This window comes from Arachis hypogaea, chromosome 20, assembly GCF_003086295.3.
Source record: "Arachis hypogaea cultivar Tifrunner chromosome 20, arahy.Tifrunner.gnm2.J5K5, whole genome shotgun sequence".
NCBI classification, from domain to species: Eukaryota; Viridiplantae; Streptophyta; class Magnoliopsida; order Fabales; family Fabaceae; genus Arachis; species Arachis hypogaea.
In genome coordinates this window covers 101,839,052-101,846,679 of record NC_092055.1, presented here as the reverse complement: position 1 = coordinate 101,846,679, position 7,628 = coordinate 101,839,052, and the positions used below count along the sequence as shown (strand labels likewise).

The window sequence follows — 7,628 nt, the reverse complement described above, 5'->3', positions numbered from 1 at the left end:
GTTGGAAAAAAGGTGCATAGAGTCTCAGCAGCTCCTGTTTTGAGATTTCTGGTTCTTGGTAATCTTTTTCCTCCTTCTCTGCTAAGGTGTCTCCAGGTTGTTCTGCCGACTTGTTTGGCTTGTCCTCAGTCTCCTTATCACTTATAGTGACCATCTTGCAATCTTCACATCTTAATTTCTTTGTTTCACCTCTCGAATTCTTCTCTGTGTCACTTGGGAATCCATCTGTGGGTTTGGAGATCTGCTCAGAGAGATACCCCACTTGAGATTCCAATCTCTTGATTGTATCTCCTTGGTTCTTAAAATTTGCTCGCACTTCCTCCTTGAATGCCTTGTTGTCTTGAATCTCTTTGCTTATGCCTTCAAGTAGATTCTCAATCCTTGAGAGTCTGTCATCAAATGATGGTAGATTGGGATTAGAGGTGGAAGGATGAGGTAAGTTATTTTGGTTTTGATATGAATGTGGAGAGGTGTTGTTATGGGGGTGTTGATATGGTCTAGATGTGAAATGTTGGTGGGCTACATTGTTGTTGGGATTTGAACGTCTTTGATCTAGGCCTTGGTCTTGTTGATTTTCCCATCCAAAGTTTGGGTGATTCCTCCATCCAGGGTTATAGGTCTTAGAGTATGGATCATGGTTTTGCCTAGGTGAATTCCCAATGTAGTTGGCTTGCTCCTGACTACCCTCTGCTTCTTCATTTACTCCTTCTTGGGTTGTTGATGAAGTAGTGATTGCTGCTACTTGGTTCCTCTCCATCTTCTTGGTGAGGTCAGCCAGCTGCTGGGTAATGAGCTTGTTTTGGGCCAGCAAAGCATCTACATTGTTTAGCTCCATTACTCCTCTAGTGTTGCCTCTTTCAGAAGCATAGAAATAATCATTCTCTGCTACTGTTTCAATGACATCTATGGCTTCCTCAATGGTCTTCTTCTTGTTCAAAGATCCTCCGGATGAATGGTCTACTGCCTTCTTTGATTCATATGACAGGCCTTCATAGAAAATGTGCAGCTGCACCCATTCGTTGAACATATCTGGTGGGCACCTTCTTGTTAGGTCCTTAAACCTCTCCCATGCTTCATAAAGAGTCTCACCATCTTATTGCCTGAAAGTTTGGACCTCAGCTCTCAGCCTATTGATTCGTTGAGGAGGGTAAAATCTTGTTAAGAATTTATTCACCACATCTTCCCAGGTTGTCAAGCTCTCCTTCGGGAAAGACTCCAGCCACTTGGCTGCCTTATCCTTGAGTGAGAATGGAAATAAGAGCAGTCTATAGGCGTCAGGATGAACACCATTAGACTTCACTGTGTCACATATTCTCAGGAAGGTGGTTAGATGTTGATTGGGGTCTTCTTGGACACTTCCTCCTAACGAACAGTTGTTCTGAACAAGGGTGATGAGCTGTGGTTTTAGTTCAAAATTGTTGGCATGGATGGTTGGCTTTTGAATGCTACTTCCACAGTTTCCTGGGTTTGGATTGATGTAAGAGCCTAAAACTCTTCTATCCTCCCCAGCATGATTTGCTCGACCTCCTCCGCCATGGTTGTGAGCCTCTTCTTCATGATGGTTTTCCATGTTTTCTTCCATGTTTGGTTCAAAGTATTCCTCCTCTTCCTCAGCACCAACTACTCTTTTTCCTCTTGCTTCCCTCCTTAATCTAAAAAAGGTCCTCTCAGGTTCAGAATCAAAGGAAGTTGAAGCCCCGCTTCTTCTCCCTGTCATACAACCAACAAGTACAAGTAAGGAAAATAGATGCAGAAAGTATTTCTGTCAGAATGACTGTTAGTGTGAGTGATGCAATATATCAAACAGTTAGTGGGTTAGTGAAATGAATGGTAAATAACTAAAAACGAAAAAGTAGGGGGAAGGGAAGAAATTAACCAGAACTGAAAGTAAATTACTCAAACAGAAAATTAAATCAAACAAAACAAAAATGCTCAATCTAGTTATCTTCCAATTTAATCATTGTTGATGCACAATCAATCCCCGGTAACGGCGCCATAAACTTGATGCACGGAAAACTTGTCTCATAACAAATTTCCTTCGGCAAGTGTACCGAATTTGTCGTCAAGTAAAAACTCACAATAGAGTGAGGTCGAATCCCACAGGGATTGATTGATCAAGCAACTTTAATTAGAGGAATGTTCTAGTTGAGCGAATCAGAATTTGGGTTGAGAATTGCAGAAAATTAAATGGCGGAAAAGTAAATAACAGAAATGTAAATGCTAGAAATAAAGAGCTGAATGTAGATGACGGAAAGTAAATTGCAGAATCTTAAATGGGAATGGGGTAATTGCTCATAAAAGTAAATGACAGAAATTAAAGAGAATGGGTAAGATCAGAAATGGGGAGTTCATTGGGCTCAGGAGATGTTGCATTCTCCGGATCAATTTCATTTTCATCTCTTCCTCAATCAATGCACTCATTGATCTCCTTGGCAATCTTAAGTGATCGAATTACAATTCCTTGTAATTCAATCTCTCAAATCTTGATCAATAGCCAATTCCTTGGTCAATTGCTCATGAGAAGAGATGAAGTATGGTCACTGATTATATCACATGAATTTTCCAAATCAAATGTTGAGAGGATTATAGTCACATATCCATCCAAACCCAATTTGGTCCAGCATGAGAAAGCATTTCTAGCATGATCTCTTCATTTCTCTTTCAAGATTCACAAGAGATCCAAGTTTGAATAGCTTCTTTTCCAAGATAACTACCCAAATGGATGAAGATCGAAAGATTTCAAGTAAAATCAAGAGAAAAGATAGAAGAAGAATAATGGAAACTAGTATTGATCCATCAAATTACAACAGAGCTCCCTAACCCAATGAAAGGGATTTAGTTGTTCATAGCTCTGGAAAATGAAAACAAAAATGGAGAATACATGATGAAACTAGAAGTGCAGAGAAAGTAAAATACAGAGAGTAATTCTATACAAAGAGGCTCCCTCTATTTTCCAACTCCCATTTTAATTCAAAGCTACTCCTATATATACTACTCTTCTGATCTTCTAGTTGGCTCTTCAAGTCTTGGGTATGGGCCTTTGGATCTTGAGTTTGAAGAAGTTATCTTCTTCATTGGGCTTAGTTTTACTTACAGAGAGAAAGTGTGAAGTGGGCAGAGACTTTAGCTCAGGACGTTAGTGGTGTTAACGTTTAAGTGGAAATGTGGGTTCGAGAACGTTAGTGACAATCACTTTTTCACTAACGTTCCTCACCAAAGTAAGAGCCACATTAACTCCAACGTTAGTGGTACAAACGTTGCTACTAACGTTGCCTCTTTGTCCTTCGCACATGTTATTGGGACTTACCTTTCCCAATAACATTGAGAAGTCTCCCCCTTTCCTACGTTAGAGTCCACATTAACTTAGCTCTTTTAACGTAGGCTTCCCAACCTTCGAGAACGTTAGTGACACTTACCTTTGTCACTAACGTTCCAATGTGCCCCTATTTCTCATGTTAGAATCTACGTTAGTGACACTTACCTTTGTCACTACCGTGGCCATGCTAGCCATCTCCAACGTTAGTGACAAAGTTGAGTGTCACTAACGTTGGCTCATCATTCCCTTATCCACGTTAGCTTCCACGTTAACTAAGTTAACGTGGGAGTTAACGTGGCTCATTGTGGCTTGTGTGGGCTCCTTCCAACGTTAGTGACAATGTTAGGTGTCACTAACGTTGGCGATCACCTTCCTTCTTCACGTTAGCTTCCACGTTAACTAGGTTAACGTGGGAGTTAACGTGACTTATTGGGGCTTGTGTGGGTTAATCCCAACGTTAGCGACAATGTTTGGTGTCACTAACGTTGTCGATCACCTACTTTCTTCACGTTAGCTTTCACGTTAACTAGGTTAACGTGGGAGTTAACGTGGCTTATTGTGACTTGGCCAACATTAGTGACAAAGTTGAATGTCACTAACATTGGCTTCCCCTTTACTTCTTAACGTTAGAGGCCACGTTAACTAAGTTAACGTGGCAACTAATGTGGCCACTTATGAGCTTGGTCCAACGTTAGTGACAAAGGTAAGTGTCACTAACGTTGGCTCCATTTCCTTTCCTCCACGTTAGAGTTCACGTTAACTTAGTTAACGTGACTCTTAACGTGGGCAATGATGGCTTCGAGAGCGTTCTTGGCGATTACTTTTCTCATTAACTTTGCAAGTTACTCCCATTCCACGTTAGGAGTTACGTTAATTAGATTAACGTGGCTGCTAACGTGGTTCTTCCTTGCTTCCTTTGTCCTAAAATCAAGCAATAGAGTGCATCAAAGTTCTAGTCCAAGTCATGGGAAGTACAACATCCAATTTGTCATTAAATTCATGCAAAATCCTCATGAAATCATGTAAAGTGCATAATGTATGCTTGAATCAAGATGTAAGTGAATATCTACCCAAAACTAGCTTATTTTCTAAGGAAATGCATGAAACTACCCTAAAAACAGTAAAGAAAAGGTCAGTGAAACTGGCCAAAATGCCCTGGCATCATATATCTGTATTACTTTTGCATTAACATGAATTTATATTATCTCTCCTTCCCCACTCTCTTCCCCATTGTTGCAAATTTTGCATCATTGGTATGCCATGTGCTTCTATTATTTTCTCACGAACATGTTGAAGCTTCCATGTAAATGAGACCCTTATTATTTTGCATTAACACCCATACTTTATTGATGTTCTTATCTTTATTTCTGGGTTACTTTCCTTCTTTTTCTCTTCTTTCAGGATGGCCACCGAGGAAGGGAAAGGGAAAGCTTCTAACTGGGGAGACAGGCAAGTCAATCTGCATAATCTATAGAGAAAGACATCAGTTAGAGCAGCCCGTCCACTTGTACATCTTAGCATGCACCGAGGTCAGTGCAATCTTTAAGTGTGGGGAGGTCGATACCGATCTCCATGGGTTAGCCATATTCTTCTTTTCCACACCATTGTTTTATTTTCTTTATTTGTTTATTGTTGCATCTATATATTTGATTGCATATTTGTTTGATTTTATGCATTCAGTTACTACTTGGTTGAAGTAATATTTTCTTTTTCAAGAAATTTTATAGTATTTTACTAATTTAAATCAAAATTTTTGTGTTAAATTTGTTTGAAGTTGTATTTGGAACATGATTTTTGAGCTAAAGAACACACAACCTGTGAAATTTGAGCTTATTTATATGGTTACATTATTTAACCATAAATATTTTATTCCTGTGTGTTTCCATCTCTATGATTGTAATTTATATTTTTTTCCAATCTATATGTCCATTATTTAGTGTATTTACATGCTTGCATATGATTGAGGCCATTATTTGATTTTAGCTCACTTATCCCAAATAAGCCTACCCTTTAAATCACCCTTGTCAGCCACTTTAAGCCTTTTAATCCCTATTTGTTCTGTATTTTACCACATCACTAGCCTTAAGCAGAAAAACAATTAAATATCCCAATTAAATCTTTGGTTAGCTTAAGATAGGGATTATGCAACAATTAAGTGTGGGGAAACTGTGGGAACTTGGGTTAATAAGGGAATGTATCATGTTTCTAATTTTGAATATTGGAAAATTTGGGTACCTACTCATGTAAAACAGAAAATTAAAAATTTCATATGCATTGATATGTTATTCTAGTTTTTATGTCTCTCTAAAAAAAAGAGAAAAAGAAAAAAAAAAGAGAAAAAGAAAAAGAGAAAAAATATATAATATAAATAAATAAATAAGGGGACAAAATTACCCCAATGTTAAGTTAATAAAAGATCAATGCATATGTGATAAAATTAAAGAAAAATTGATACATGAGTATGTAATGCAAAAGTAAAGACTACGGGTAGCTAGGCATGATTCTAGAGTTATATAGAGTATATGTATGTTAGGTGAAAGCTTAGGTTAATTAAAGATTCAATTTATAAAGCTCACTTAGCCATATACATATACCCTTACCCTTACCTTAGCCCCATTACAACCTTAAAAAGACCTCATGATGTTTGAATTGGTATATTAAATATTGTTGATTGGTTAGGTGAAGAACAAATTTTAGAAAGCATGACTAGAGAAGAGCAGAGTGATTGACCCTAGACACTTGAGAGTTAGAGTGATATACACTACCAGTAAGGGTTCAGTGCTCAATTCTATGTTCCCTGCTTTCATGAGCTATCTTCTTACAAGTTTACTTGTCTTTTATTGTATAATTTGAATTAGTGAAATCTGATTTATGTTTGTCTTGGAGAACTTATTTATTTTGAAACCAAGTAGATAAAAACATTTTGCATGTAGTTGCATTCATATAGATAGGTTGCATTTCATATGTTTTACCATTCCTCTTCACTATTTTATGGTTTATCTTGTGCTCAATTGAGTGGATTTTATCAACTCTTTACCCACTTATTCATACTATTTGCATGGTTTTACATTTGCCTTCCTAATTATGTGCTTTGATTGAAAACATGCTTCTTTGGCCTTAAGTTCCCTATGTTTAATCCTCTCTTATTACCACTAGATGCCTTAATATGTGTGTTAAGTGATTTCAGAGATTATAGGGCAGGAATGGCTCAGAGGATGGAAAGGAAGCATGCAAAAGTGGAAGGAATACAAGAAGTTGGAGAAATTGCTAAGCTGTCCAGCCTGACCTCTTCGCACTCAAACGGCTATAACTTTAGCTACAGAGGTCCAAATGATGCGGTTTCAGTTGCGTTGAAAAGCTAACGTCTGGGGCTTCGATTTGATATATAATATGCCATAGTTGCCCTGACGCTAGGCAATACGAACGCGTGCTCCACGCGGCCGCATCGCAGTGACAAAAAATCAGCATGTTTGAATTCGCAACCAGCGAATTCTGGGCTGTTTCTGACCCAGTTTGCGGCCCAGAAAACACAGATTAGAGGATATAAAGTGGGAGAATCCATTCATTCATGATCATAAGCTCATAATTCATAATTTTAGTTTTAGATGTAGTTTTCAGAGAGAGAGGTTCTCTCCTCTCTCTTAGGATTTAGGATTAGGATTCCTCTTTTAGGATTTAGGATTATTTCTTCTTCATCACAGGTTTAATATTCCTTTTTATTTATCTTTTCAATTTAATTTATGAATTCTTCTATGTTACAGATTACTCTTTTGAATTAATGTTATTTGAGGTATTTCAGTTTATTATTGTTCTCTTTTATTTATGTTACTGTTGCTTCCAATCTGAAGATATTTTTATTCCGATAGATTTACTTTTTTTTCTTTTGGTCTTGGTTAAGAAATTAGTAACTCAGGAGTTATCAAACTCAAACATGATTGATAATTATTATCTTTGCTGATTGAATTGAACTTCAATAATCCCAATCTTTCCTTAGGGATTAACTAGGATTTGAGGATCTAACTAATTAGTCACTTGACTTTTCTTTACTTTAAGTAAAGGCTAACTAAGTGGAATTAAGATTCAATCTTCATCATCATTGATAAGGATAACTAGGATAGGACTTCTAATTTCTCATACCTTGCCAAAAGTTTATTTTACAATTATTTATTTATTTTACAGTCATTCACTTATTTCAATTGCAATTTAAATTACTTGTTCCTCATCTTAAAAACCCCAATTTACAATCTTCATAACCAATAATAAGAACATACTTCCCTGCAATTCCTTGAGAAGACGACCCGAGGTTTAAATA

The 7,628-nt window shown here is 37.2% G+C and overlaps 1 non-coding gene across 1 annotated transcript; it reads left to right on the top strand.

Annotated features, from left to right (window-relative positions):
* Positions 1–1,022: 1,022 nt before the first annotated feature.
* LOC112787818 (small nucleolar RNA R71) lies at positions 1,023–1,129 on the top strand. The gene has a single exon (XR_003195208.1). It is a non-coding gene; the product is annotated as a small nucleolar RNA R71 (small nucleolar RNA).
* Positions 1,130–7,628: the final 6,499 nt, after the last annotated feature.